This window comes from Crocodylus porosus, unplaced genomic scaffold, assembly GCF_001723895.1.
Source record: "Crocodylus porosus isolate Cpor-Errol unplaced genomic scaffold, CroPor_comp1, whole genome shotgun sequence".
Taxonomy (NCBI): Eukaryota; Metazoa; Chordata; order Crocodylia; family Crocodylidae; genus Crocodylus; species Crocodylus porosus.
Window position 1 is genome coordinate 73,126,104 of NW_017728906.1, and position 16,244 is coordinate 73,142,347.

Here is a 16,244-nt window from a genome sequence, read left to right on the forward strand (position 1 = left end):
CCTTCAAGAGTAAATTGGATGCTTATCTTGCTGGGATCCTATAACGCCAGCTGACTTCCTGCCCTTTGGGCAGGGGGCTGGACTCAATGATCTCCCGAGGTCCCTTCCAGCCCTGATGTCTATGAAATCTATGAAATCCTCACCCCTTTGAGGTGCAGATCCAGTGCAGATTGGAGAAAAACATGATTTTTTAGTTTGCTGGCCCTTTGGGTAGAGTGGGTATATATGTGTGAATCTTTGGGTGGCTCTGGGATCTATGGGAGTTGGGGGGTGTGGTTTGTGTCCATGTTGGTGGGGAGGGTCAGGGTGTGTGGTCCCAGTTGTGGAGGGATCTGTGCAGTTTGCATGTGGGAGGGGTGCAGAGGCTAGTGGATCTGGGTTCAATCAAGTAGATCTGCTAGACCTCACCTCTTCCTATACCTAAACTGCATAGATCCCACTCTTGCAAAGACCAGAGCGGCTAGACCCACTCCCTTTCACATGGACATAGATTGAACTTTCAGATAGGGTCCATGAGGCAAGTCTGAAGATTTGGGAATAGGAGGGCAGAGTCTAGTTACAGGTCTACTGCTGGTGGGTTGCTTTCCCTCATCTGCTCAGGGTGTCAGGGTTAACAACTTCTCAGCCTTGGAGCTGTGAAGAGGGATTTGACTTTCCCAGGCCTAGCTGTCAGGGGGACAGGTTTACTGTCCCTTGGGCTGCAGCAACAGGCTGTCTTCTTGTGAGGGGAGAATGGGGGGCTGGAGCAAGTCACACTGGGATGCCAGAGGACAGAGTAGGAGTTTCTATTGCTCAGGTAAGTATACAGGAGTTTGTTCATCTAGTAAAAACTCTACTGGAGGTGACTTCTACCTCATTGGAAGTATCTACTGGATATAACCTTCTTGGTTTGATAGAAACTGCTAGGATGCTTGTACATTTAGGGTTTCTACTACAGGAACTGTGATTCCACCAATAGAAATGTAACACTTGTATGTACCCAGAGTGATAGCAGCAAATAACTAACTTGAAACCTACTATTTTATCACTTCCAAAAAACATTTATTATAATCCTAATGAAAAAGCAGGGGTGTTTCTGATCCTACTGAGTAGATAGCAAGGATTCTTGGTAATACTCAAACAGCATCAAACTCCAAATAGGTGGATAACTTAGATCAACTGAAAACACCTATTATAATTAAGCCTAGAATCTAACACATGAAACTCCTTCAATTACAATTCAATAATAATAGCTCCCTTTGTTTACTTTGGGCATGCTTTCATTTTTTTTTCTCTTTTCTTTTTCTTTTTACTCTAGCCCATAGAAAAACAAACAACCAATGTCACCTTTAAATCTCAGCCTGCTTTTCATGTGTCTAGATGAAGGAGTAGGGGTGAGAAGCAAATTATCTCATTTTCCACTTGTCAGCTGTAAGGTTCACAAAGCTGACTTATCAACCATTAGCAAACCAAGATGACAGTTTAACACAATGACCCCTAATCAAACAGTGATTGACAAAGGTGATCCATTCCCCGCCCCCTCCCCCCTCTCACCCCACTTGCTAAAGGCTTAAGCTATCTATCTGAGGGGAAAAATAAAATTTTAGTTTAGCTCCTAGCTGATTCATTGCAAAAATAGTGCTTTTGTATGAGAGAATAGTGGGAAGCATTTTTTGTTCTATCTGAGGCTAATTCATCATTTCCGTTTGCAGAAGCATTAAGTATGGAGAAAGGTCATAAGCTACTACTTAGAATTTTTTCTCCTTCTTTGATACTACCTGAAGAAGATATTGCCTGAAAGTCTTCTGAAATTGTAAAGACATTGGAAGAGAAAGGGGTGGGGGTGGGGGAAATAAAATAAAACCCGTGAAATTAAGAGAAGGCACCTCATGCTACACCCCATCTTGCCTGGTCCTTTTCTTCTGTTTAGAACCTGATCCTTTGTCTAAGTGAGGCCCTTTTGTCTATTAGCGGAGCTCTCCTTAGGTAGGCGAGGGAGGATTTAGGTGAGTATAACATCCCTCCAGATTCAAGTTAACTCACAGTCTCTCAGCACCCTAGGATGCTTTATACTTCCCCCACAAACCCCACCTAGTGCCCCCTGACTTCTGGCCTGAGCCACTACAGGCACATGTCTGCATTTCTGAATCAAAAGTGAATGTCTGTTTGCTTGCTTATCCATTTAATCTATGCAGCTTAGTGTAACCTGTGAAAGTTGAATCGATTTAGTCTCAGGCTTTTTGACTGTCTGTACTTATCCTTTATGGCTGTTGACAGATGTGGGAAAAAAACAACAAAATAGATCCTTACTTTCAGCTTAGTTTTGCCCCTGTGCTGAGTGCAATGCATGTCCAGAAGAAGAATTGCATCAGTTTGACCTGGCTCACCTAGCATCTGTGTTGTTCTCTCACTTCAGTGGGGCTTTGTGGCACTTTTACCTAATAGCTGACTGAATCAGCTATTAGATAAAAGTGCCCAAAAGGCCTCCTGAAGTGTGCAAATTATACAGACGCTGGGGAGCTGGGTCAAACAGCATAATTCCTCTTCTGGTAAAGCACTGTTTTCTTTTTTTTCTCCATATCTGTCAGCAGCCAAAGTGTACATGTCCATCAACCAGCACATGTGCCAATGATATTGTCTAATTGATAGAAGTGGTTGAAATATAAATAAATAAATAAATGACTTTTGCCAAAATATGCTATTTCTGAAATTGCACAGCTACAAATATTCCTATTTATTTTTGCTTTTCTGATTTTCTTTTCAACTTTTCAGTTTTGTCTCTCCTTCCATTTGAAAAATGGGAGTAAAACAAGAATAACTTAAGGGAATAAGGAAAAAAGGGAAAAAAAAAGAAAAAATACAAATTTAATAAATGGGAAAAAAATGTCCAAGCTTATTGCAGATGTTTAGTCTTGCACACAGGCTTATTAAGCAATAATTCATAATAATCAAAGGGATTCTTAAAAAGAGGGAGACTTCATCTCAATAAAATTTAATTACAAATGTCAAAATATTTTGCCCCTACAATTAGTTGATTTCCTTGCACTGAATTGGTTCTGTGATGTTAAAGATATGCTAAAAACAAGTATGTGTTCCATGTGGGAGGTGTTTTGGCAGTCAGGGTAAACCTTGTTTTGCACGGAGATAGGAAAAACTAATTCTTTATTGTACTTATGCAGTAGTTGCATTACATGAGTTTCCTAAAGGGCAACTTTTCTCACTAGCTGAAATTTAGCTCTCCAGGAACTGACAGCTATATTTTTAACATCTTACAAACCCTTCACTTAACAAACTTAAATTGTGTGATAGCTAATCTGCAACAATGTTCAGTAATGAAGTGCTTCCTGAATCCACATCTGGTATTTCAACAAGCTGTAAAAATAACAAACAGTAAATCCAGAATCATTAGAGAGACTGCTTAGGTGGAGAAACGGTTGAGTGTTATAGTGACACCAGATACCAGATCCTAGACAGCTTCTGTGATTTGGAGTTGGCCTAGTTAATGTCCTCTCTCTTAAGTAATTAGAACGTTGCCACTTGACTATTAAAGAGACAATGTTCACTATCACTATTGGTCATGAATTAATCCCATCATTTCAACAAAGCTTAGTAAACCAGAGATGCATCCAGATTTGAAGCATCCAGATTTGCAAATATATCCATCTTGCACCAGACTAGAGCAAAGTGCAGTTTTTGAAAGTTTTACATGAACCAACACAGTTAGTATTTTCACTTTTGCTCTTTGTAATGGAGGGTTATGAATTTTGTAACATATGACTCTGTTCATGACTCAAGTGACCAGTATAAAAATACTATGCACTATTAAGTGACTCTTTTTGGCTGTTTTCATAGTGCTTCCTTATGAAAGTGCTTACCTAAGAAAACAATTCATAGTGGTCCCCTAGGAAAGCAGCAGTTCCAAAAATAAGTCCACATTTTTTTAAACTGAATTTTCATCTGACTTTTTTTTTTACTTTCCCCCCCTTATTGTTTACAAAGTTTCCTTCGCTCAGTTTTTAAATTGTCCATGAGATGTTTCATGAGACAATGCATACAACACATTTTTAGATGTTTTGCATCTTTCTAGAATATTGATTGTGGCTACAGGCAGTCCTTGACTGAAGATGTTTTTTTTTAGTTACAACCAACGGCACTTACAACGTTTATAAATTAACATCCTGTTTTGACTTTGTGACATCAGTTTTGACTTTACAATGCTTGAGCCAATGCATTGCCACATCAGTGAACAGGTTCACTGTGTCGCCCATCTCCCTGGAGAACATCTGTCCTAACTTCCTTGGATGCTTCCTTTAAGAAAGCAGACAAGACTCCAGAAAAACCTGCAGCCGAGACTCCTGAGAAGACTCCAGACAAGAGCCCTTCAAAAAGTCCAGCAGTCACCGCAAAGAAGTTCTTCCAAATCAATATGACTGCTATTTACAATATAAATACATTAATGTAGCTATATTACTCATCTATAATTGATTACAAAATGTTGGGTTATTTTTGGTGAAAATGGGGTATCGGGCCTTGTGTCAGGAACTGATCCCCCACTTATAACATTGTTCATATGGAAAAATCAGTTCCGAGTTCTGATGTTTTGACTTAAGATGCAGTTTCTTTTCAGATGTAGGTTCACAAATATTCACTGTTATTTTCCATTAATGCTTTTAAAAATTAATATACGAGATAAAGAAGATGACTTGTTTTAGCTTATAAAATACTGTAACTATAAAATATTCACTAAAAACATTTATCTTGGTTGCACATTGCACATCTGCCTTACACATAAGAGTCTTTCTTGAATAACCCTACATTGAATATTTTTGCAATCTGTGAGTTCTCTGAAGGCTTAAAGCTAAGAGATCCTTCAGCTTGTAACACACAATCAAAAGCATCACATCACTGATCAAACTTGAGCTCATTTCATTTGCTCTTGCAACTACTACTTTTTTCCTACTGTGCCTCAGGTTTTTTTTTTATGTTTGCCTTGTTGATTTTCTTATTGATCTTCAGACAAATTCTGTGTTGAATTTGCAAAGCATTGATATAAAAAAAAATAAATCTTCAAAAAGCAGAACACATACATTCTGTCTAAAAGTACTATGGAGCTACTTTTTGCCTCTTTTCAGCCTTATCAGATGGGTGAAAAGATTATATAGCCTCTCAAAATATTTCAGTCATTTGCTTTAAAATATTTCCAGAGACTCCTAGCATAAACCTGGGGTTAAAGATACAACAAAATAGTCCATTTAACTTTTGAAATCACTTGTTCAAGTCAAAGTCGCATTCAATAAACCATAAGCAGGTTCAGTCTTTTGCAAGTTATGAAGGTGAGATATTACCACATAATTACCAGCATGTGGTAATTATGAGCTTCACTGAAGGATTTTGTGGAATACCATGTTTTACATGTAAGCACCATCTATGTTTGGTAATATTCCTTGATTGTTTGTCTGTATAATTTGCATTTTCAGGTTGCCAAAAGATTTTAATCTTCATATTTCACATACAGCTGGCCATGTCCAAACAAAGACATACTGTATCCGGCATCTGACTTCAGCTTTTGCTGATAGTCATTGCAAAAGCTACTCTGATAGGAGGTTGCCTCCTGTATTTCTTAGACGGTAGAGTTGTTTGTGGGCTCCACTGGGGCCAGAGCTGTAGCAGCCACCTGGTCCCCCTCTGCCTTGTACTCAGATCCAAGATGAGGAGTTTCCCCACAATTTAAAATGCGGCTAGGGGAAAACTTATCTTGTATTTGAGTAAATATGAAAAGTCTTTTGCTGTTGATTAAGCTAATTTTTGGATTCATATCACAATATCAAATACAGTGACTTTCAATGCAGGCTGAAGTGTGGATCTCAGGAGAAACTGACGATCTCTGGGGACACTTTTGATATGTAATTGTTACATCTGCTAAATGCATACAAACAGCATTCCTTGCATCTTACCTGATCTTCTCCAGTTAACACAACATAGATCATTATGTTTGAAGTGACTTTTTTCATTTTCACAGTATACAGTAACAGTTTGCCAGTGTTGTTGACTTTTGCAATGACACATTAGCATTCACTGTCTGTATATCGCTAGACATCCTATTGGCATATTTTCTGGGATTTATTTTCTATTTCAATATTTTATGTGTTCACAGCAGGAATAAAGATAGGACGCATTTAAAAATGTTAATGTGTAGAAGCTTAGCAGTAACTTATAGCTGAAATTAAAATGTAGCAATTTGCTCTGTGACTTACAGCTGAAATCAGGGTGTGAAAAGAGGGGGCTCGCAGAGCCCTGCCATTCAGCCTCTGGTGCTACCCTTTGGTATGAGCGGACCCTCACAGGGCATGGAGCCCATCAGACCAGCCTCATGGGCAGGACCATTCCTGGACTACACTGCCTGGATGGAAATTTCTGGCATGGATCCTACAGGGCCAGATAAGCTTGACATCTCAGGCTTAAATTATTAAAAAACAAAAATATAGAAAAAACTATGAAACCACAATGAAATCACGCACAAGACGTTTGTTCTAAATAGGTGGCATTAGTGTGACAGGTCAAATCAGGCAGAGATCTGTTTTGCATGAAGTCTTACAGTAGACTGAGGCCCAGCACTGCCTGTCAGCTTGCTGAAGAGCTCATAGGCGGAATGCATGCCCTGTGCTGCATAATATTCTTTCTGTAGCTGCTTATTCATTTATACCTTACATTTTTTGGAATGTTTTGTGATTAATTTTTTTTTTGCAAATCCATACTCTATGAGTTTTCAAATAATATATAATATGCAGGTATGCAGTAAATGCAAATACCTAAAATTTTCTTAAAATATCTATTCCTTAGTATATCAATACATAGACGAGGGGATACCTTGAAAAGAAACACTTCCAAATATATATACACCCATATTGCCTTGCATAGTCAACATTTTTTAGCTAGATGTTACAATAATCTGTCATTATTCTTAGGTAAAAATCCTGTTGAGATCCATACCAGATTTCAAGCTTGATAAGTTTCTTTAAATCATAAAACAAACATATATGACAATGTTTATTTGTTCTTGGAAGCTGAGAAAGCTACCTATGAGCCTCACATTCAAAAAGTCTCTGTATCTTTGTTTTAACTTTTACTTCCCAAATACCTCACAATTTTATTATAGCAAAGCTTGGCTGTGTTCCTTGTGCTATGCTAATCATCTTTTGAAGGGAAAAATAAACTGATATTGTCTATAGCTGTAATGAGAAATTTCCCATCTAATGTCAAGAATAATCTGGGTGAACAGTGCAGGTATCCAAAGAGGAAACAAAAAGTAACATCTTTTTGTAAAAAACTCCCATCAGAAATTCTTAGGGAAGAAACAATCTGCCTGGTAATGAAACGAGGCCAATTCTATTTCCCACAGTCCCTTAAATATAAGAAGCTTAGTGGGATGTCTCAAAAGGAGGGATAAAATCTAGAGATTAAACAGTCATATGACACACAAATCAGAAGAACAGAAGGAACTGAGAATGAGTTTGTAAAGAAGTAATTTTTAGCATTCACTATAATTGGTCTGCTATAGTACTTATGCATTATCTCTTCTTTTTAGTTATCACCATTTTTTCTGGAACATGATGGATAATTGTACTTAGGAATTTGAAAGTAAAATGTGTCATTTGCATAAAAGATTCATTTTTAACTCACCCTCACCTTTATGCCTCACAGCCTCAGTATGTTAGAAAAAGGCACTTATAAAGTAAAGGGGCTTCCATGTGTGTATCTTATATATTGATATAGGTCATATAGCCGTTGCTTTGTACAAAAAAGCTGATCGTTTGATTCATTCTGTGACCATAACCTTAATTTGATCATTTAAAGTAGCAAATAAAAGAAGGTGATACAATATGATTCAAGATTAAAAACTAGGTTAAAAAATAACATTTCTAGAATGCATTCATTCATTGTAACAGAATAAGGGGGATAAAAGCCAAAAAGATTGCCTAAACTTCAGCCTGTACAATTATGAACTGCTGAAGCATGCACATCACACATTTAATCAAGAGTTTAGGCCCTTTTGGTGAGAGCAATCTATCATTTGATAGACATGGATTGTGATAGATGATGGAACTCAGGAGGGCCTGCTTCCCAGCTTCAATCCAAAGAGGTATAAGCGCCTATGAAACATTAAGGTTGTTGTTGCACTGGAGAGTTAATAAGGGATTTAGCAGTGCGCATCCTGTGTCAGATTATGCTTTCCTTCAAACACTCACATAAACAAACACTCACCAATGTGTGCATAGCTTATGACCTTGCCCTGGCTGTGCCAACAATCGCGGCCTTTATTTACTTATTACTTTTACCTTAAGGACCTTCTTACTTTCTCCCATGCTGCTCTTTGAATATCTCTCTAAAATGCAATCATTTAAAAAAATAATCATTGGATCCCGGTTTTAATTGAACTTTTTAAGAACAAAAATGAAATAAATTAATTCTTTTTTTTTTTTTTGCAAAGGAAAGGATTAAACTTTTCAATCATCTTTCAATTCCAACCTTAAACTGTATCTTTTCTGCACTGTTTACAAAAAAATTGATAGCAAGACATTTACAATTGGCGCTGTCTGTGTTTATCTTTTCTCCCCTCCATTTGTTTGCTTTTTATACCTATGTTCTTTCCTCATATCCTAAGTATGTAGTTTTAGCTCAACTAGTATATATTGGCATAACTGTGAATTAGCTTTGGTGGAACTATGCTAATTTAAAGCAGCAGTTCCCAATCTGTGGTGTGGGTACCACCAGTGGTACGCAGACAACCTGGCAGTAGTATGCGTTAATGGATTTATTATAATTACTTCATATGACAAAAATGTGGTGGTAGTACTTAAGGTTGAAGTGAAAAATTTGCTGTATAAGAAGGGAGCCAGGAAGAATTGCAGTCTGCTGTAAAGGGAATGTTGTGCCTAAGTCAAGGATGTTTCCAAAGGGAAAACTGCAGAGGAGATGGTCAGAGACTGGACAAAGTGGTAAACATTTGAATGAGGCTGGGGAATGAAGCAGCAGAAGGCTGGGGGACTGGAGGACAGAGTGGAAGAATTGACAAGGCTGGTCTTGAAGTTGTGAAGGACACTGCATTTTATACATGTATATCTGTACCTAGCTGAAAAATTGAGTGGAATTTTCAACTGACTATCTTTGACTTTCAAGAAGAGTTGGTGTCTAACTCCTTTTGCCTTTTTGAATGCTTTTGAAAATCTTAACCACACATCTATGTGATAAACAGGAAAGCTATGTGATAAAATGCATCTATATACTTTTGACCTTGCTCTCTGACCATTAATTCATCTTCGGAAAGATTTTGAGCATCCCAAACATCTTATCAGTTTTCTAAGAGCTTCATTTCAGTAACAAGTAGGCAAGTGAAGCCAAAGCAATGAAAATTGAGAATAACTGTTTAATTTTTTCCTGCAAATTTAGATTTCCCCACTAGAAATATAACTGGTCTCAAATGTCAGATTGGTCTTATTGGACCGTGTATGCTATGCTTGTAAATTCATACAAAGACAGGGGATTTAGTTGGTTCTGAATTCAAAAAGAAATTACAGCATGTAACTGGCCTTTGTTAGGACCCATATGGTATAGTATCGACCGAACAAGTTAGATATAAAATATCTTTATGCTAAAAGTTCTGAAAATGATTTCTTTAAATTATATTTCTGAAAAGTTTACAGGGTATTATGTTAACTTTTCTGGAATGTATTATAGTGTCTAGTATCTCCTGAAAGAATACAACGTTGTCTGTCCCCAGTGGACAGAAGAATTTTTCAAAATGGTGGATGAAAACTTGATGGCTGTCAACACTGAAAAATGCAAGGTGCTCCACTTTGGGAAGAAAAACCCACAGCATGCTTATAGGCTCAGCAGTACTACATTTGTTAGCACCATGGCCGAGAAGGACTTGACTCGTTTGACCCCAGTATGGGGTCGTTTGACCCCAGTACCCTTTCCTGCCATGGCAGGGGGTCGGACTAGATGATCTACTCAGGTCCCTTCCGACCCTAGAAACTATGAAACTATGAAAATATCCAGAATGCATTTTACTGGTCATTACCCTCCAGAAAAGTCTTGATCAGGAGAGTGTCAATGTGTTTATGTGACACAGCTGAAGTCATGTACCCCAGTTACGAGAAAAAATGCTAACAAGAGGCCAAACCTTGATCCCTGCCAGTTTCTGGCACAGAACCTTGTGGACTGTTGCAGTTACTTCCAGCTTCCATAACTACTAAGCCTAGCAACATATCTTGAATTTTCCCATTGTCAGGAGCCTTGGAGCAATACTGCTAGAGCCAGGTCCCCTAGCTTCAGTGGGGAATTGGCCTTTGGCTCATTCAACTAGCATATTTAGCAGTCAAGCCTCTGCATTATCATTACTACCAACAAAGTGCTTGACAATGTACTTGGAAATACAATCAATCAGAACCTTCTCTCATGGCCAGCTATTGCCAGCCTCAGAGACGGAAGAGAATAAGAAGGTCCCCTGCAATCTTTGGAGACTTACACACATGCCGGATATCTGCTCCAAGGCATGCTAATTAGCAAGCCTTGGAGCAGACTCAATTATTTGAGTCTTCTGGAGTGTGCTAATTAGCACCCTCCAGCAGCCACTGCATAATGTCTATTCAGCATCCCATATTTCAAAATGGTTGTGGGGGCACTTGGACTAAAGCTTGTTGAATGATCTTTAAAGTGCCCTCACCACTATTTTGAAGTGTGGGACGCTGAATACATGTGATGCTGCAGGCACTTTAATTAGAGTGGCTCTAATTAAAGTTCCTCCCCCTCCACCCCAGAGCATGTGTATAGATGCCCTTTGATTTTGTTGATTTGGTTTATACAATTTTGATACTTCTTTCAAAATATATTCATGATCATAAAGCAACAAGCCCCTGCACATTGATTTTCATTTGTAGCTCTCAGAGTGTCTTACAAAGGGATGTCACTATTGTCAGTCCAAAGTTTCACATGGGGAAATCAGAACAGAGAGAAGGGGATGACTTGCTCAAGCAGGCCATTGGAACAAAACGTTTGAACCCTAGTTCAGTGTCCCACCTAGTAATCAGTATTGCACCACTTTCAAAATACAGCTTTAAACATGTAGCATTTCAGAAGCAAATTCAATGGGATTATGCCATAGATTACAGTGACAGACAGATCCAGGGGGGCATGCTGGAGATGCACCCCCTTCCACTACTGTCACCAACTAGTCTGTGCACAAGGAGATCCCCAGAGCTTCTCCTGCTCCCAGCTGGTGCAGGGTAGGAACTGCTCTGGGTCCTTCCTCTCACCCCCAGGTCAGCTGGGGGCAGTGGCACTGATGCCTGCAGAGTGTGGAAGTTACCACCTTTGTGCCCCTGCTCCCTATCCAACTCTTTGGTGTTCCCCACTGACCTGGGGGCTCAACCCATGCCTCATCCCCATCTCCCCAAAGTCTGAGGAGTGGTTTTCCACTCCCACCTTAGGAAAATCCTGGATCTGCCCATATATACAGCCTTTATAATAAAGCAATGCCATTATTTTGTGGATACACAGGACACATGTTTTGGTTTATACTGAAACAGATCTTAGATTCTCCTTATGAAGCAACAGGATGTGTTATGTCCATCATCAACTTTTTGTCAAATAAGACTGAATGTATTTCTAAGAAGTGGAAATTCAGAATGCTACATTGCTCCCCTGCACTTTGCTCCTTATAGACTGACCTACTAACTACCTGTAAGTTACCTAAGTTTCCTATTGCTATTATTATTATAAGTAAAGTGTTTAAACCTGTATACACTAGCTTCACATTAATTCTCAGTAACACAAATTGGTATTTCATTATTTTACCAAATGATACGAGACAGTGTTCCAGGGTATTCAGCAAAGAAGAGGTCAAGGTTAGTTTTGACATATGTAAGCCAGTTACTCCAACGCTGTCTGGCAGTAAAAAGTCCTCTTATAACAGGTCAAAATTAGAATGCCTAGGGATGGTATTTTCTACCTATATAGACAAAAAGAAAATCATAGGAAGAACTGGTTTGAATATAGTAACCCAGTCTAAGCTCTAAGGCTATTTTTCAGTAGTTTTCATGTCACTTATATAGGTGAGCTGTTAGTTACATGAGTGCTTCCATTCAACTCACGGTGGACCAGGAATATTTAAACACACCCAAGATCTGTCTACTTCAGTATTCTGTCATCAACAGAAGCCAATATCATATTTTCTGGCTATGATATTGGTCAAGCACTGGTACAGGCTACCCAGAAAAGTAATGGAATCTGCATCTTTAGAAACTTTAAAAGCAGGATAGAAAGCCACTTGGCTTGGATGGTTTAGTCAGGGATGATCCTACCTGGAGTGGGATGCTTGACTAGATAACCTGTGAAGTGCCTTCCAGCCTTACTTTCCTATGAGGGAATACATATATATATATCCCTATACAGAGGGAATTTTAATAAATCCTACTGTGAACTAACATGATAATTTGTCCTTTTTCAGGAAAGTTTCACTCCAACTCTTTATAGAACTTGACAGAAGCCCTGAAGTGATTGCCTATACAAAAGTGTTATTCTTTCCATTATTTGTTTAAGTAATTATTAGTTTTAACTATCTGGATACAATCCAGATATTCTTATTTATTCATATAACTGCCTAATCCATCAGAGACTAGACAAGAATGTCTTACATTTTAAATCACGTCTAACTGTATTTCAACTACCTAGTTGTTCCAATAAAACTATCACCCTAACCCTTGCCTCTCACAATACTTCTTTGAATCTACGAAAAACCCCAAAGATATGCTGTGGCAATGAATTTTTGTGTGTACTATGAAAAAAGTATTCCCAAATCTTGAACTTGAAAGAATAATTGCTTGTCAATGTGTATTTGAAGTTTACACTATAGCCCTTTGTGCTGCATTTTTACTAGTTGTTCATCAAAAATGTGATGACAAGGTTAGAATGTATTGCAATAGTGATAATATTAATGAACAAACATTAATCTTTACCAGGGATGCCATGGGATTTAGTTTCCCCAAACATGAAGGAAACATTTACCTGTGCCATCTGATATTTTTTAAATTGTTTTTCATACATTGCTGAAGTATTCAGATTATTTATAGGTAGTATTAGCATTTACTATTTGTATTAAAATCTTATCTAGGGGCCCCTGCTGAGAGGCCCACCACCTTCTGCCTCAATGATCATGGGATCCAAATAGGCAAGAGGCAAAACACTCATGGATAAGGCTACATGGACAATAGCAGGGTCAGATCCTACGTTCTCTGAGTCCCAATCTACCATCCCATACATTAGACTATGGTGCTTCCCACTAGGCTTGTGTAATATGCTCAGACTGTGCTGCAGTCAGCCATTCACTCAGGTGTTCCCGCTGCCAATACATCCACACTCCTTTTGGGGTTTAATGTCCCTACTGCCCTTTTCTGTCTTTAGAACCAATTTTGGAGCTGAGCCACTACCTCTGGCACTAGCTCTAGGCTTAGTTCTTTGTTTGGAAATAGATAATTTTTAAAGGTGGAGAATTAGCCATCAGAGGAGGAAGATTAGGTTGCAAATAGCTTATTTCACTTTTGACACAGTTGGAGTTAGGCGCTGAGAATAGTTAGGACTCGGTGGTGTTAAATCACTTGATTTGGCTTGCAGCTCGCAAATTTCACAGCATTGCCTGGCAGAACTTCCTATCATAGAGCTTTTTTGTTTGTCTCCTTTCCATATAAATTGACATCCCTCTACAGTATGCGTGACTGTGTCAACAACCTTTGAAAGGACTTTAACTATTTGAATAATAATAATCCCAATCACTAATGTCCATTTAGACTTTTTAAATTTTTTTTATTTCTTTTTACAAATCCATACTGTATTTTCCTTCAAATGTTTTCCACAATACATTTTATAGACAGATATGGGGATAACTTTTAACAAGAAAGACCCATTAAGCTGTCTACTCCATACCACTGTCAGGTAGGATTGCTCCCAATATTATAGGTTCCCTGGAATCTTCCAGTCTAGTTTTAATATCTTAATCCATTTGAAGGGTTTTTTCCCCTTGAATTTATAATACACTGACTCTCATGCTAGCTTTAACACTGGTAATATGTCTAAGGTTTTCTAATGTTTAAGGTGTAAGATCACCTGAGTTCCAGGGTACCTCTCCCTAAGGATACAATGTGATGAAATTGTGCTATCAGTGTTTGTGGAAAAAGAAAAGGCAGGAAAATCCCTCTCTTAGGCACTGTGAATATCCTGCTGGACTGTGATAGATGGGATTATTCTTTGACAAGCTCCAAAAATCCCATCAACCAGCTTTCCTAAGAGCATGCGAGAGCTCTAATGTACAATTCTCATTCTGGTTTAAAGTTTTTGTGTGTTTGTGCTCGGGTTGTAAACTTGTGAATATGAATTGAAGAATTAAAATAACAGTCCCAGTGATCCTAATCATATACTTTACAACAGGTATTTAAAAGGAGGGGAGGCTTCTTTTTTTAGAGAAAGCAGCTTTCCATAATTTACCAAACTTAAAAATCATACCTTATTTTCATAAATCTCTGTTCATTAAAAATCCCAATTCATGTTTCATGATGTGGGATCTTTGTTTACTTGTTTATGACTTCTAAGCATTTTTAGCTACCACTTTAGCTATTTTCTGTGTGTTTAGTGGCTTAGAACAATTCTCCTTAGTTTTGTTTCTTAGAATTTTTTCCTCTCAAAGAAAAATGTTTTGCTTTATTTTAAAGCATCCATTGGACCCGTATCTATCTTTATTTCCTGTCCATCAAGGCTTCCTGTTCAGTTTAAGAAACAGAAGCAACTTCTTGGAGCCTTGAGCTGAAACAGCCTTGGGATATCTTCTGCTTTTGCGTCCTCCTTTCAGGGCAAAAAGAAGAAACAGTTTTCAACCAAATTTCTGTACTACACTATCTTGCACCACTAAATGCTAAGGTGAACCCAGACCAGCTTACAGAATCACTGTGCTGAAATAACACTTCTAGAGGACTCTTTGTGGACCAGTTTGCACGAATAAGATAGATGAGTGTATGCCCGTATGTAACTATAACCATCTAAACTTTTTTTTCTTTTGAGAAGCATTTTAACTTTGACTCAAGTCATCCATTTAGGTCTGTATTCTCCACACTGAGCTAAAGTGCACAGGACATGTCTGGAGAATTTTTTGACCAAAGGGTAACTATGAAGGTTCATTATATTTTAATGATAATAAATTATAACTGTCATCTTTCTTCCAGATAGGCTGGTAAATAAACAATTGATCACATACTGGGTATTCAGGCTGACTAAGGACTTTTCATGACATTGGAATGAAGTAAGAGGAAAGATCTTTCACTGGCTAGTTTGAGAAAAGCCAGAGTTAGACAGTGAGGCTATTTGTGTGGGGTGAGAAGGTAAAAAAAACTCTTCAGACATGGTGGGCACGTCCACACATGCAGGCACGTGTGCTTGCAGCAGTTCAAATAGAAGCAGTGTAAATCTGAGCCAGGGCTTTTTGCCTCAGCACAAGTGCCTGGACATGCACTTTGGTGTGGGGAAAATTGTGCCACTTGGGGCAAAATAACCCTGCCTGGCTCCTCCTGCCTCTGTAGCCAGGGGGAGCTAGAATCTGTGGCCAACACCTCTGCTGTCCCCAGCAGTACAAAAAGCTGTCCCGTCAAGTTGCACGAAACACATATTTAGATTTCACTTTATTATGATAATAGAGACACTGGTAGGCTTTCCAAGTTGCTTTAACACTGTAGATATATCAAGTATACATTGCCCAACTAATCGCTGTCTCTCTGTCTCTCACTCTCTCTTTATAGTGGTCTTTTATTTTAATTATGGAGGAACATGGATTTGGCGGTATTTAACAGAGTGACTTTGGAATATTTTTATCAGGGATTTTTCAGTTTTCCAATAAGGAGCACCAGAATTCTTGCTACGGAAGCCAGTGGCAGGACCCTGCCTGCTCAGAGCTGGTACCTTGGACCCAGCTGGAGGTGGCAGATCTCCTGGCCAAATGGGGCCAAGAGGACATGTTTTGACAGTTCAGATTAGGCCACCACACTGGGAACATCTTCCCAGTGATAGCTGTCAGATGGCCAGGCAGAAGGCACACATGGCAGTAGTGCCGCACAAAGGGCAACTCTGCAGCCACAGCCCATTGGCAGCTGTCCCAGTGAGGCAGATGCCTCTACTGGCTGTGCAGTCCCCATCTAGGTCTGGCAAGTGCACAGCAGGTTACAGCC

At 38.8% G+C, this 16,244-nt stretch overlaps 1 long non-coding RNA gene across 1 annotated transcript in view; it reads left to right on the forward strand.

Annotated features, from left to right (window-relative positions):
* LOC109305977 overlaps nucleotides 1-15,977 on the forward strand; it is a 21,409-nt gene extending 5,432 nt beyond the window's left edge. Inside the window, exon 3 of the long non-coding RNA XR_002099796.1 lies at nucleotides 15,843-15,977. This is a non-coding gene — a long non-coding RNA (uncharacterized LOC109305977). The remainder of the gene's footprint in view (nucleotides 1-15,842) is intronic.
* Nucleotides 15,978-16,244: the final 267 nt, after the last annotated feature.